Source organism: Hevea brasiliensis, chromosome 15 (genome assembly GCF_030052815.1).
Source record: "Hevea brasiliensis isolate MT/VB/25A 57/8 chromosome 15, ASM3005281v1, whole genome shotgun sequence".
Classification (NCBI taxonomy): domain Eukaryota; kingdom Viridiplantae; phylum Streptophyta; class Magnoliopsida; order Malpighiales; family Euphorbiaceae; genus Hevea; species Hevea brasiliensis.
The window spans coordinates 53,457,987-53,474,345 of record NC_079507.1 but is presented as its reverse complement, the minus strand read 5'-3'; the positions used below and the strand labels follow the sequence as shown (position 1 = coordinate 53,474,345).

The following is a 16,359-nucleotide window of genomic DNA, read 5'->3' as shown; positions in this document are numbered from 1 at the left end:
TTCCACCAACTTGTAAAATTAGAATTTAAAAACAATTAGATTAGAACTCCACGTGGATGCTCAACATAACAAACAAGTGTCACACGCTCAGTTTACATGCATACGTCAAAGGCCTTCCTCTTCTGAGGACTTGATCATTACAGCCTATCATTCATTCTCTTTTACATCTTGGAAGTCTGTCTATAAGATAATAGGTACTATAAAACATTAAGCCACCAAGGCTTAAAAGTACCTTCACAACACACAAATGTGTTTATTCAGCTGGCTCACATGCCATTCCTACTTTTCTCAACAAGATTTCACCCAACAGACTTAAACCCCAAGCTTACGCTCTACGGAAAATCTGTGAAAAGCAGGCAGCTAACATGCACCGCAAAGCCTACTACATTTGCATATTCAGCAAGCAATTTGCTTAAGCTGGAGAGCCTGCTTGTTCGCAAAGGTCTAACAGATCCAGGGTCTGTACAACAACCACAATAAGCCTTTCAGAACCCAACTTTGACTCATACAACAAGTTCTCCTTCAAGTAGATGACAATGATAAAGAACAAGGCAACATCTTACCTCAGGAACTGAGAGTTCAAGACGAAACTTTGGGCCATCGTAATGGTGCAACACTGGCCTAAAAGCATCCTCTTCCAATGCCTTGCAGAGTTTTCTAACACAGATCCTCACCTATTTATTAAGCATAAAAAGACAAATGATATAATGAGTAAATCCTTTCAGATATATATCAAATGGAGTCCTCAAAATCATCAATACAACTTTTACCTGAGCAGGAAACCTCGACTCGCCTTTGCATTTTTTGTCCTCCCAAGCAGTTGGGTCAATGTCTACCCCCAAAACTTGCTGCCTGTACAAGATTTTGAAAAGCAAAAGATTTCAACAAACAGAAAACCTCAGACGAGGATATAGACATGTTGAATATATTTTTCTGAAAAAGAGAATTTCCAAATGTCACCACAACATCATCTCAAAGCACCATTTTCACACAACAAATCCAGATCAGAATGAACTTAGAATTACTAAACTAAGGTTATCAATCAAAAAAAGTTGGCAGATGGATAACACACAGATCAGAGCAGAAAGCTCCTGAATCAGGTTTGTACACTAACAATTAAATCAACAGTGTTTGAGAACAAACCTCAAATATACCATGCAACTGGTGAGTAGTGTAGTTGTAAAGAAAGAGTGGCAAGCCAGGTTTTATTGCCCGAACAGAATCTCGATATCTTGGTGGTAAACCTATTCAATGGGTGTAACAATCAGTATATCAGTATTATTTATCCAACATTGTTAGTGAAGGAAAAAAAAAATCCTAAAGATCATCTATATCTAATATCATCACCAAAGCTGTGTCGCAACGCTTAACATAAGAACACAAGCATCATATGGTTTACCGCTAGAGATCCAGGGTTACAAGAATGATATGAAACACTCTCATGATCAGAACTCAGAACATATTAATTACACAATAATATGCTTCCCATAAGACACTGGTTAGACGTATCAAACCAAAAGTAACGTCCTGTCTAGGGGAAAACTAACAAGCAAAAGGAAAAAGACAGAGAAACAAATTACCAAATAGCTGGCGCTTCAAGTCTTCCTGCATAGTGTCATTGTTACAGACAAAGATGTATCCTCCAAGGACCTCATTTCGTGGAAGTGTCTCTGTCGCAGGCAGAGTCTTGAACCTTTTGTCAACTGCATTATTTGCACTGTTCTCATTGTTGTTATTGCTGTTATTGTTGTTGTTGTTGGGCTCTTTGATATTCTGACTGTTACCACCATACTTGCTACCAGTCAGATTTCCAATATTGTTTATGTTGTTTTTCTGGTACACTGCATTCATATTGTAAACACCATTTCTGAAACAACTTTTGCCCACATTTTCTATCATCTTGGATTCCAAGTTCAACATATTAAAGTTAAGGCTTTCAAATTTATTATCTTCCTGAAATCCAATCTTGTCCCTTGGCCTTATTTCTGCCAAACCCTTGGAAAGATCAAGATTATTCATGCGTTCACCCTTGGACCTTGTCTGCTCAGCCAATTTAGACGCAGCCATTAACCACTTGTGATCCTCTGAGACTTTTGATTGTCCTCGAAGCTCGTCACCCAATTGCCAAAAGCTTTGCATGCTGTCCATCTTGCAAATCCTAATAAGATGTTACACAAGATAAATCTTCATAAAAATAAAATCTACTAAGAGAGAGAAAAACAAGTAAAAATCAGTTCAGAACAGTAAAGTTGTTGGCTGAAGTCCAATTCTAGTGCATAACAAGATAAAGCTTAAACACAATAAATCAAACCAGCAGTGATTTCAACTGGAGAGCATCCGTAAGCAATTTCATCAAATAAAATGTTCAACCTGTATATTATGCATGATATTTCTGATAGATTTAATTAATCCCATTTGTTACACAAGTTCAATCTTCAATACAATTACTTCATTCCATATACTTGATAAATTCAAATTTTGATATAAACAAAGGAATTGTTAAGAAGAGAACAAAATACAAGCCATACTGAGGCAACTCTGAGTATATTTTAAAAAACATTGAAAAGGAAAAGTCATAACTACAAAACAACAAGCTAACAATGAAAGAAGCACACCTCTAAACAGGAAAAGAGGAAGGTGTTTGGGTATCTAAAATTTAAAATTTCAGAGTTCCCAGCCAAAAAAAAAAAGTCAATTTTGTAAAAATGAATAGAAACCAAATTTCTGAAAAGTAATGCCGGAGAAATAACCAGTGAAAAGTATTTCTTTTTGCGCCCTTTGAAAGCAGACAAAAATGATATCTTATATCAGATCCTATAACAACCCCAATTCCCCAATATTGAATTTCTATCCAATCTACTTGAAAACACTGTTGGCCCAACAAAAATGAAGCAACAACTCAAACAGTGAAAATGACACAGTTGTACGGATTTAGAAAGCAGATAAAACCATATTTCTTAACAGAACAAAAGCCAGCTTTGCATTCCATTTGAAACCAAATAATTTTATAGCACAGTTACCAATTTCCAGCACAAATTAAGCATAAACTTATAACAAATAAACAAGCACAGAACGCAAAACACAATTACCTTCGCATTAATCAATAATCAATAGTAGTAACATGCAAACAGCATGCAAGATTAAAAATTTACAGTTCTACTTTCTTTAATTGCATTACGTCAAGACATGTTACAATTACTACACAAAAATGCTTATTGATATTGAGTTAAGGGAAGTCAAGAAATAAAATGTTCCCATTAATTAATTACATTGACTTTATCACAACATGACACCATTCTTTTTATTTCAATTTTCAATGGACAATGAAATTATAAGAATATTGGCATTTTATTTTCTCCATTATTTTTTTTTTCATATGCAAAATATTTTATTGATAATTAGTCTGGAAAAACTTAGCATTTTAAAAAGTAAAATACTTCATTTTCTCTCCGTTGTTAATATATGTACTTCTTTAAATCCAGTTTATCATGTACTTAATTAAAATACATTATATATATTGAATTTTTTTTACATGAAAATCTCATATTTTTTTATGTATTAGATTTAGATAAGAAAAATCTATAAAATAGAATCTAAATCATTTTTTTAAAATTAAAATACGAGTTAGAAAAATCAAACAAGTATTCCCAATTTTTCACAAGCGCCCATCAAATGAATTGATAGTACTTCTAAATTACCACAAATGCCTATCAAACGAATTGACAATATTGACAAATTAATACTGATGCAAGTTTAAAAAAAGTGAAAATATAATGATTCTAACAAAAAAAAGTTAAAAAAAAAATGAAAGAAGACTACTACTGGTAAATTTCCACAAGTGGCTATCAACATCAAGGATGTTTCTATGCATTGCATTCTAAAATAGGATTCCATAAGCATGGTCTTCTTCAGTTGAGTATTTGAACTAAGGATATCTTTAGCATCAAAGGTGAGAGAAAAGTTTTTTTGAATTAAGCCTCTATTGCCTTCATCATTTATTTCATATTTACTCGGTTTCCTTTCTTACTTTCCATATGAAAGAATTGGCTCTATCATTTCCATTGGTTTGATCTGCTTTTTATTTCGTCATATTGGAAAGACTTCAACTTAGGACAGATACTTTAGCAATATTATTTTGATGGAGCTACTGTTAAAATAATATTTTTTTAAATATATTAATTAGAGAAAATTAAATATTAATTTTAAATTAAATTTCAAATATTTAGTCATAAAAATACTATGAATAATTTTTTTTAAACTATTTTTTTCAATAGTACCAAAAGTTATACTTTTCCTAAAAAAACACTTTTTATCCACTAAACTCAATTTGATTATGAAATAGATAAAGTAAGTTAATAATAATAATATTTAAATTATAAATCAAATCAATATAGTTTTAGAATAAATTATACTTAAATCTCACTAGAAAAAAAATCAATTTGATAACTATACTAATAAATTAATAATACTAAAAATGATATAAATTTTAATTAATTTATACATATTAATCACAAATCAAAGCATGGACAGATGAAAAAAAAATTAAAAAACCAGATAATTTTATATTAGCCATTTGATATATAATAACATATAGTATATATACCTGTTACCACTTGATATATAATAGAAAATATAAAAACATGCACAATTAATACTAAAGATTAAAAAAATAATTAATTCACCATTGAGCTTTAGTATTTGAGTTAGGGGAGAGCAGATTTCGGTTTAATCGGTTCGGTTCGGTTTATAATTTTTGATAATTTCTGTTAATCGCTTCGGTTCAGTTATTTTCACAAAAAATCAAAAAAAACCGAATCGAACCGAACCGAAATTATATATATATATATATATATATATATATATATATATATATATATATATATTAAGGAAATCAAAGAAAACCGAACAGAACCCTAAAATTTTTTAGTTTTGATTTATAATTTTTTTTTTGTTTTTATGTTTTTATCATTTAGATTTAATGTAGAAAATATGAAATTTTAAAAAATTCAGTTTGATCGGTTTAAAACCAAACCGAACCGATATTTATTGGTTTGATTTGGTTCGATTTTCTCTTATTAATTGGTTTGGTTCGATTTTTAATATTTTTTATTTTCGATTTTCAGTTTTATCGGTTCGGTTAAGTTCAAAATCGAACCGACCTTTTGCACACCCCTAATTGGAGTTGTCTCTAAAACAATGTGTGATTTGAGTTATATTTTTAATACATATTAAAGTTAAATAATTTTATTATAACACATTAAAGTTGAGAGACAACAGTTAAAAATTGCACACTATCTAGTTAATATGACAACTGAAAAACCGATTTAATAGTTATAGTGATTTTTTGTAACTTAAATTAAAATTTAATGATTTTATTGTAATAAATTAAAATGAAGAAAAAAAAAATTTAATTACTCTTATTTTCTCCCAACAATAATTCTAACTCTATAACATGAGCTCTCCAAATTACACGCTTTCTAACATTTATTTTCTTTGCCCCTCTAATACTTCAGTATGTATTCAATTTTCCTTATGGGATCCACACGGTTTACAATTCCATTTTCCTTCTTTTGACAAATGAATTTTCTTAGGTTAAATTATTATTTAGTTCTTATATTTTGATAAAACTAATACTTAATCTTTATATTTTGAAAAATATATTTAGTCTCTGTATTTTACTTCTGTTAAACTATTTAGTCCCTCCATTAATTATTCAATTAGTTAATGCTGATCAAATTTCTATTTAGTCCCTTTATTTTAAGTAGTTATGAGTTGTTTTAATAGTTGTTAGCTATTAGATATCAGTAATTAATGGTTAACAATTTATATAGTGATTTAAAGTAGAAGTGTTTGGAAAAATAGCTATTGGATTAGCTATTAAATGTAAAAATAGTGGTATCATCCTTTTTACTTTAGTCAAAACTTTCTCTCAACCTCTAAAAGTTAAAAGTTAGGAGGGTAATATTTTAGTTACCATCAAGGATATTTCCATGCATTGCATTCTAAAATAGGATTCGATAAGCAAGGTCTTCTTCAACAGGCAATTTGAATTAAGGATAGCTTTAGCATCAAAAGTGAGAGAGAAACTGTTTTGAACCGAGCCTTTGTTTTTTATCATTTATTTCATTTACTTTGTTTTTTTTTTTTTTTTTTTTTTCATCGGGAAGAATTGATTCTGCCATTTTCACTGGTATTTTGCTTTTTTATTTTGTGGTATTAGAAAGAATTGAGTTTATAACCATTTACTTGGCGTGAGGAGTAAAGACTTTAATTTGGATAATTTAACATTATTGGTAGAGTTACTATTAAAATAATATTTTTTAAAATATATTAGTTAGAGAAAATTAAAAATTAATTTAAAATTAAATTTCACATATTTATTTATAAAAACACTAAAATAATAAAATAATATTTTCAAATTATTTTTATGAAACTCAATTTAATTATGAAATAGATAAAGTAAGTTAATAATAATAATAATACATTAGATTTAAATTATATATCAAATTAATATAATTATACTGAATTTTCATCAGAAAAAAGAATAAAATTATGACAACTATGCTAACAATAATGCTAAAAATGATATAAATTTTAATTAATTGAGATAAACCATAAAATCAAAGCATGGCGAGATAAAAAGATTGCTTAAGAAACCACATAATTTTAAATTAGCCACTTGATATATATGATAATATATATTAGATTAAGTTGGTTCAGTTAATCTAGTTATAATGATTTTTTTTTTTTAACTCAGATCAAAATCTAAAAATTTAATGATGTTATTGTAATAAAATTAAAATTAAGGGAAAAAAAATAAAATATATAATCTCTAAAATTAAGAGGCTAAAAGTAAAAATTAATTGAAAGTTTTAATTTTTTTTTTTTCAGTCATAAGACTTTACAGCTTTTGACATCTCAATCTAAGCCAAGAGACAACTGCAGTCTTTGCAACTTGTTTATCACCGCCTCAATCTAGTATGATTCCCAACAAATCAATTAAATTTATTATTATTATTTTTTGTATAATTGAGTTCCATTAGAATTCAAACTCGAGATCTCACAATCCTTGATATTACTTCAGTACTATTGAATTAAAACTCATTAATTAACTTTATTAAGTTTTAGTGCTGCATAAACAACACTTGTATTCGCATTTCATTGAGTTATATATAAATTTTCTTTCCATTCAATAAAAATTTTCTTTTCTATCAATATATTTTTCCACTATGCATGCGGTATAAGAGTTTCAATGATTCTAGAGGTCTGGGAATAAAAGTTTTATTTGTTAATCAGTTTTTTTTTTTTTTTTGGTAATTTTTCTTTTCAATAGAATAGGCATATTTTTCTTCAAATTTAGAGACTCCATGATCAATAAAAGCAGAGGAAGAGAAGCAGTAATAAGACTTGGAAATTTTGATTTTCTGGTAGCTGTAAGTTGGAAAGAAGCAAGAAAACTCTAATGATTTCTATTCTTATTTTCTCTCTACAATGGCCTGGAGTCATCTGTGATAATCTCACCAACCATGTTCTTGAGCTCCATCTTAGAAGTCTTTCTGAGGATGAGTAGTATGCCTTTAATGCCAGCGGTGACTATGATGAATATTGGGAAAGGTCGACATTCAGAGGTAAGATTAGTCAATCTTTACTCAACTTGAAGCAATTGAAGTGTCCAGACCTAAGCAACAACAATTTTGAAGGAATTCACATTCCCAAATTCCTTGGCTCTATGAAGAGTTTAAGATACCTTAACTTCTCCGGAGCAGGATTTGGAGGAATGATTCCTCATCAACTCGGAAATCTTTCAAATTTGCAATATCTAAATCTCGAAGGTCATGGTTATTATGAGATATATGTTGAGAATTTAGATTGGCTCTCTAGTCTCTCATCATTAGAATTCCTTCACTTGAGTTCTGTGAATCTTAGTAAAGCCTTGGATTGGTTGGATGCGATGAACAAACTCCCCTCTCTGGTAGAGCTACACTTGTCATACTGTTCACTAAGTCATAAGGTTCCTTCCAACATCAACTTTTCATCACTTGCCATCCTTGATTTGTCACGAAATAGATTTGGTGAATCTTCCGTGTCCAGTTGGATTTTTCACATTCCAACTTTGACTTCAAAATATAACTTCACTTAGAGAGCTTGATTTGTCTGATAATCATTTTAATTCTTCAATGGCCTTTTGGTTACATGGTCTTCCCCAGCTTGAGCTTCTTCGCCTTTCCTATAATATTGAGTTGCTAGATGGAATTCCAAGTGCCATTGGAAATTTTACCTCCCTCAACAGTCTCGACTTGACATTCTGCAATTTTCAAGGAGCAATTCCTAGTGCCATTGGAAACTTGACTTCCCTCAACAACCTTGACTTGTCAGGCAACAAACTTGAAGGAGGAATTCCAAGTGCCAATGGAAACTTGACTTCCCTCAACAAACTTCGCTTGTCATTCAATAAACTTGAAGGAGGAATTCCGGCATCATTCAAAAATCTTTGCAAGTTGAGGTCACTCGATTTGGTCAGCAACAATCTAAGCCAAGAGATAAATGAGGTATTTGAAATTCTCTCGGGATGTGTTTCAAATGGGATAGAGGTGTTGTCTTTATCTAATTGTCAATTATCAGGTCATTTAAATAATCTTCTTGGACAATTCAAGAATCTGGATTCTCTCGATTATTCCGATAATTCGATTGCTCACCAAATTCCGGCCACTTTGGGGGTGTTGACTTCCTTGACGTCTCTACGCCTTTCCAATAACAAACTGAATGGAAGTCTCCCCATAGGTTTTGGAGCCCTTGAAAATTTAGTAGATGTAGATATTTCTTATAATTCATTAGAGGGTGAAGTTTCTGAAATTCACTTTGCAAACTTTGCAAATCTGACATATTTTGATGCCTCTCATAACCAACTGATTTTAAGAGTCAATCCTCATTGGATTCCACCTTTTCAACTTGTTGAAAAAATGTCTTTGCGATCTTGGGATGTTGGACCCCAACTTCCCAGATGGCTCCGTTCACTGAAGGAGTTAGTCTTTCTAGACTTGTCAAACTCAAAAATTTCAAGTACCCTTCCTGTTTGGTTCAGTGACTGGTCTTTAAGACTTTCTAATCTTAATTTATCTCATAACCAATTGCGTGGCAAGATTCCATATTTGTCCACTACTGATTATCTTTTTTCCTCCATCGACTTGAGTTCAAATAAATTCAACGGCCCATTGCCTAATGTCTCTTCCAATTGGATAGATCTTTCCGATAATTTACTCTCTGGATCATTATTCACCTTTCTATGTCATAGAACGCATGATGTGATCACTATGCTGTCTTAACTTTGGAAAAAATCATCTATCCGGAGAGATACCTGATTGTTGGATGAATTGGAATTCTTTAAGAATTCTAAAATTAAATGACAACTATTTCAGTGGAAAAATTCCTAGTTCCATTGGGATTTTAAGTGACCTTCAATTCTTAAACCTTCGCAACAATACTCTCTTTGGTGAAATACCATTGTCACTTGAACATTGCGAAGCATTGATGGTACTTGAATTGGATGAAAATAGATTGGAGGGAAATATTTGAACATGGCTGGAGAATCAAAATTATTCACAGATGGTTATTCTTAATCTTCGTGGGAACCAATTTCATGGTCACGTGCCTATAGAGCTTTGCCGCATGAGTTATTCGCAAATCTTGGATCTTGCTAATAACAACCTCAATGGTACCATACCAACATGTATCAATAACTTCAGTGCAATGGTAAATGAAAGTTATGTTGGTATGGGAGAGCAAGGTCGGATTCTCCTTTATTTGATTGATTTGGAGTTTTCTGATAGTTCCTCAATTATGACAAAGGGAGAAATGATTGAATATTCCACCAATCTTAATTTCGTGAGAAGTATGGACCTCTCAAATAATAAATTATCAGGAGTTATTCCTGAAGAAATAACAAAGCTTAAAGCATTGCATTCATTGAATTTGTCACATAATCTTTTGAGTGGAAGAATTCCAGAGGAAATAGGAAATATGAAAGCACTAGAATCTCTTGATTTCTCTCAGAATCAACTTTTTGGAGAAATTCCTCCAAGTATGTCAAGCTTGACATTTTTGAGTAAATTGAATTTATCCAACAATAAGTTATCAGGAATGATACCTTCGGGCACTCAATTGCAAGGCTTTGATCCATCTAGTTTCAGTGGCAACAAACTTTGTGGGCGTCCACTCATCAAGAACTGCAATGTTGTTGGTGCTATGCCTCCTATCGGGATAGAAAGAGGAGAAGATGATGAAGGATCTGAATCATTTGCTTGGTTCTATTTCTATGTGAGCATTGCACCAGGATTTGTGGTGGGATTTTGGGCAGTGATGGGTCCTTTAGTGTTTAATAGAAGATGGAGGCATTCATATTTCAATTTTCTAGATAATTTGTGGGACAAATTTATGGTGTGGTATTATGTAAATGTTGTTAGATTTGTGAAAGGTCATGGTTTATAGAGTTTTGTCCAAAACAAATATATATGGGCTGGGTATGCACGTCTACATGACTAAGTATGAGTTTAGCTTTAAGTTTGTTTGTGACAGTATTTTTGTATAGTTGTGCAATTACTCTGTAATTTTGAATTGAGTTTAATGAAAAATGAAAAGTCTCACTGTTGTGAAGGCTTCGTGTGCGATTTTGTGATTGTCGTGTAAATTTAAGCAAAAATAATTAATAATGATAAAAACTATTTAACTCATCAACAATCCATGCAAAAATATACAAATATTGCAAATTTCTAACCTGTGAAGGCTTGCTCTAGCCATCCTCCAATGAAACGAGTTGAGAAGTGTCATCACTTCCTCGAAGCATCTTCCTCCAAGTTGCTGAATTTATCAGTTGGTTGCTTTTTGTAATGAAGAATTATGTAACAAATCAGTTAAATTTATTCAGTTTAGTAAAGGTCTACAAGTTTTGTAGCATGTAATGGGTTTCTGTTGCACCTTTTCCTATAGAGAATGTTCTTATACTCAATAAATAGCTCTTCAGTATCATACAAAATATTTCATCATTTTTCAATTTAGGATATGCTTGAGAATTTTATACTGCAAGAAGACAGTGTTGTTATTACTTGTTAGTTTTGTTGAAAAATGGGAGCCAAGAATTGAAAGCTAAAGACTAAATTTATTGACTAAAATTTATCTAACAAACAAAAAAATATTCACCAAAATTTCTAACTATCTACTGCCAAAAACAAAAGCCCACGCCACCCTGCACTTTCAACTGAGCTTGGTTTTTGAATTTTCCCCACCCAGAAATGTGAACCAAGTGATGAACAAAGGGGCCGTAACCACTGTCTCCTAACCATGGCAGTCTCACATAATTCTGCTATAACCCATTGCTGGCCTGTTTCTCACATTCATCCCTTCATAATGACATGGAATGCCTCCCTAATGGAACTTCCATATATTTTTTTTAATGTAATCATTACTGCACCAATGTATATGTAATGCCTCCTTAATGGAACTTTCTCTGTTTTGATGGTTAAAAATGCTAGTGTTATGAATATAAGAAATGAACAGTCGATTTAGAGAAGATGCAGTGGAGTTGTTTGCTCTCAGTGCATCTTTAGATCCTATGGATGGGTGTTGTTTGTCATTTGATATTGGAAATATTTACATGTTTTAAAATAAATATTTGAAAGTTCAATTGCAACTTTTTCACATATTGATTTGGCTAGTGTTGACTTTGCCTTCACAGAACGATAGTATGTGTGTTTTCATATATAGATGCATTTGATTCAAGAAAATAGAGGTGAACGCAATTTAAATAAACCAATTTTTGTGGATTGTAGAATTGTAGATTATCTTACTTTTGTTTTCAAAGAAGGAAGTGTTTTCTATTTGTGGATTGAATTGATTTAAATTTAAAAGAATTTTTATTGATTTTTTTTTCTTATAATTTTATATCTAAAAGCTAGTTGAAATCAATGAAATGAAAGCTAAACTCATTCCAGAAATGAGTTTCCTAAATAAATACTCAGATATTGAAGGATTATATTTGATGAACCATTTTAATTCTTCCACACCAGCTCGCAAACACCAAGGCCCAAACACTAATAAGCATATCTCCTGTGAGTTTGACACAAGTTTAGGGGGCGCAATACAATGGAGTCAGGAAGGAAAGTAACCATCAAAAATAAATAAACATGGAAGAATTAAAGTCCGTAATGAGAGTATTAGAGAAAAGGTAGGAGTGGTGCCAATTGAGGAAAAGATGAGAGAAGGGAGATTGAGGTGGTTTGGTCATGTGAAGCGTAAACATACGGAGGCTCCAGTTAGACAAGTAGAGCACATTAAGTTAGAAGATAGAAAGAAAAGAAGGGGTAGACCTAAACTGACTTGGAGAAGAGTAGTATAACATGACTTAGAAGCATTACACATTTCTAAAGATTTAACCCAAAATCGTTTAGAGTGGAGAAAGCGAATCCATATAGCCGACCCAAAATTTTTGGGATAAAGGTTTAGTTGAGTTGAGTTGCCCTTCTTATCAAGTCTATACCAACTACCATGGCATCCGATTTTGACACATTTGTTAAGCACGTGTATCATCCACACAAATGTACACATCCGTGGCAGCAGAACAGCTTTATGTATATCTCGCTCCAAAAAAATAAATACTGCCTAATAAATTCATACCCATGACATTCATTTGCTAGCAGAAATGCCTACCAAGAAATAGGGGTGTGATTCCCACTTGCAAGCAGCCCTATCCTCTTCTGTGTTTTTCTAAGAGGCAATACTATAACAACCCAAGAAGGATTCCGCCAACTTGCAAAATCAGAATTTTTATAATCAATTTTATTTGGTGGATTAAAAATGTAAAATAGAGAGAGAGAGAGAGAGAGAGAGAGAGAGAGAGAGAGAGATGGTAGAAAGATCATAGACGAAGATAGAATCACAAAAGAATAAAAGTATGTTCATAAACATTCAAACCATATATATAACAGCTAGATATCAAAATATCTAAAATAGAAGCAGATAAAAACAAGAAGAAGACAGATTAACTACGAGCTATGCTTGAAAGGCACCATTCACTTTGTCTTCATATCATGGTTTAATGAGATATGTTACGACCTGTATGATCTAGGCATGTTACTACTTCGAAATTTCCATAATCAAGGACTCCAAAACATCTCCCTTGAATGACAAATCTACAGGCGAATGCCTTCTCAATTGTTTTTCTTCTTCTTTTTTTTCCCCTTCTATTTCTTTTGTTTATGGTTTTTAACTGAGCCTAAAATTAGAACCAACACCTTGCCCTTTTCTTTTTCTCCCTTCTCTAAGTTATCTCAGCAACCAAATAAACAACTGAAAGCAAACTTTAATGAAAAGACTCCTTATAACCTCAACTGAGCTAACAGTAACCCAGAAGCCCAAACTCCAACCAATTCGAATTAAGCAATTTTCTTAGTCAAACCCCCTCTTTGGATCTCCTCCATACATGAAACTATACTAGGTTCAGATTAAAATTTCACTTTAACCCATCAAAAGCCAACAACACCATAAAAACATTGAATTTAAAACTTCATTCATTCTTTTCTTTTTGTCCTCAAATTTCCTGAGATTCTTGACAATGAATGACCATAACTAAACCATAATTTCACATACAAAGTTTTTTTTTGAAAAAAAAAATAAAAATTGAAAATTAATTACTATTGCTAAATACCATGACAACAATCACCTTTACCTTAAATAGAGCAACCAAACTCACCATTGTAGCACCCACAATGAATTAACTCTATCTCCATGAAGGCCACAAATGATATTGTACAACCACAAACTGTGCATTCTTCAAAGCAACAATTAGAACTACTACAATCAATGCCACAGTCATAGCCTAAGACCATAATTTTTAGCTTTTTATTGGAATGCCTATGCAATCATGCTTGCAACTTTTCGATGTCAGATTCTTTACTGCATACCTCAGTTGATTAGATGCTTTAGGATCGGGACCATTTGATTGCATTTGCATGGATATTGAATGAGATAATGAGAGGGTTAAAGGGCATATTTTTAAATAAAAAAATATATAAAAATTTCATTTGAAAACCTGTTACATGAGAGTTTTGACCTCATAATTACTTTACTTCCCTCAAAAATTGAACTTGTAAATTAGCCTAGGACAGTAAAAAAATTGCATTTGTATTTAGTTTTTTGCAAAATTGAGTAACTAACAATGGAATAGCATATGTAAATTAAATCAAAACAGCTCAATCTAAGAGTACAGACTTACACAACTTGTATCTCTTTTTGAGAAACCATTTATCAGATGCATCAGAAGTATAGTATGTGCACAAATAAGTTAACATCGTAACACACATAGATATCATCAAATGACAAACCCTGAACTAGTCTAACGAGATACAAATAAAATGCAAACAGTCACCTAAAAGATTCATAATCAAACAGTAAAACCCAAGACCCATTTGGTGGGTATTCACATAAATAATTACCAAATAATATAATGCAACAGAAAACCAAAAAAATTCATAACTCTCGAAAACCCAGATAGTTAAATTTCGCAATAACACGTGATGAGATGATGGAAAAATAGAGCAGAAAAATGATTCCACTATAGAAAACCCTTCAATCCGTAGAGAGATGAGAAATGATTTTATATTTTGAGGGAGAAAAGCCGAGAATAGCAAGTGAAATATCAAAGCTCGTCAGCTTTCATGGACAACCATAAAAAACGAAGGAGAAGAAGAAGGAGAGGAGGGAAGGTGAGGAAGGCAGAGAACCCATACCAATTGTCAAATCAGTTCCAATGCTTCATATCGTGTAAAAGAAGCTCACTCTAACCATTATTGTCCTTTCCAAGCACTCTCCTGATTCACTGTCAAATCAAACATCCAAGGAAGCTAACAGCTCAAAATCTCGTCACTGATTGAAGATATACACCAGAAACGAAAGAACATTGCTCGAAGGAACTACTGAGGGGAGAAAAACGCAAATGACAACGGCGTCGTTTTGCATAGTTAGCGTGTTGGAAGTACACAGGGGAAACCGACGCCGAAACGAGGAGGAAAAGAACGCTTCTCCAAAGTGCCGTTGAAAAGAAAAAAAAAAAAAAAAGGGCCTAACAAAGCGCACGCATACTTTCAACCTAAATTAAAGAAATAACAATAAAGGTTTCCAAAAAAAGATAAACTTATTGCCCTTAAAGGAAGAGAAATTTACCAAATTACCTGAAATTGGAACTATTCAATGAATGGTAAAAACTTATCACAAAAATAAAGTTGACTTTACCTCTACCGTAACAATAGTGTGTGTATTTTCTACTATGAAAATTGTGAAAAATATAAGTTGTACAACAAGATGGAAAAATGATAATTACTTGTATTGAGAAAGACATTTTCAGTTAATTTGATGTTGATTCGATCATAGATGCATTGATTCAAGAAAAAGAGAGATGAATGCAATGTAAATAAATCAATTTTTGTGGATCGTAGAATTGTGGATTATTATACTTTTATTTTCAAAGAAATTATGTTCGCTATTTATGGATTGAAGTGATTTATATTTCAAAGAATTTTTATTGATTTCTTTTTCTTATAATTTTGTATCTAAAAACTAGTTGAAATCAATGAAACGACAACTAAATTTATTCCAGAGTTTGAAGGATTCCCTCTAATGAACCATTTTAATTCTTCCACAGGCATCAAATAATAGTTTCTTTTTAATGGTCAATAAGTATTTTACTTTATTGCCCTTCCTGTCAAGTCTATTACCAAGAGTAAAATCTACAATATTGAGGGCTTAGGGTTTAATTCATAACCAGAGTAACCGATTTTGGAACATTTGTTAGCACGTATATGATCCACACATTTATGGTAGCAAAACAGCATTATCAATATCTCACACCACAAAATAAATAATCACATAAATTCATAACAATGATATTCATTTTCTAGCATAGATGCCTACCAAGAAATGGGGGGTGTGATTCCCACTTGCAAGCAGCCCTATCCTGTTCTGTGCTTTTCTAAGAGGCAACAATATAGCAATCAAAGGAGGATTCCACCAACTTGTAAAATTGGAATTTTAAAAACAATTAGATTAGAACTCCAGTGGATGCTCAACGTAACATACGTGTCACACTCTCAGTTTACATACATAAAATAGACACATCAAAGACTTTCCTCTTCTGAGGATTTGATCATTACACATCCTATTATTCATTCTCTTTTACATCTCGTAAATCTGTCTATAAGATAATAGGTACTATAAAGTATGAAGCCACCAAGGCTTCACAACACACAAATGTGTTTATTCGACTGGTTCACATGCCATTCCTACTTTTCTCAACAAGATTTCACCCAACAGACT

The 16,359-nt window shown here is 32.0% G+C and overlaps 1 long non-coding RNA gene and 2 pseudogenes across 1 annotated transcript; 1 reads left to right on the top strand and 2 right to left on the bottom strand.

The window, feature by feature from the left end:
- Nucleotides 1–18: 18 nt before the first annotated feature.
- On the bottom strand, nt 19–2,928 carry LOC131173762 (B2 protein-like; annotated as a pseudogene).
- A 4,534-nt stretch (nt 2,929–7,462) lies between these two features.
- On the top strand, nt 7,463–10,664 carry LOC110654198 (receptor-like protein EIX2; annotated as a pseudogene).
- Nucleotides 10,665–12,838: 2,174 nt separating this feature from the next.
- Nucleotides 12,839–15,081, bottom strand: LOC110667954 (uncharacterized). The gene is made up of 2 exons (XR_002497398.2): nt 14,778–15,081; nt 12,839–13,819 (listed from the first exon to the last, which is right to left on the bottom strand). It is a non-coding gene; the product is annotated as an uncharacterized LOC110667954 (long non-coding RNA).
- Nucleotides 15,082–16,359: the final 1,278 nt, after the last annotated feature.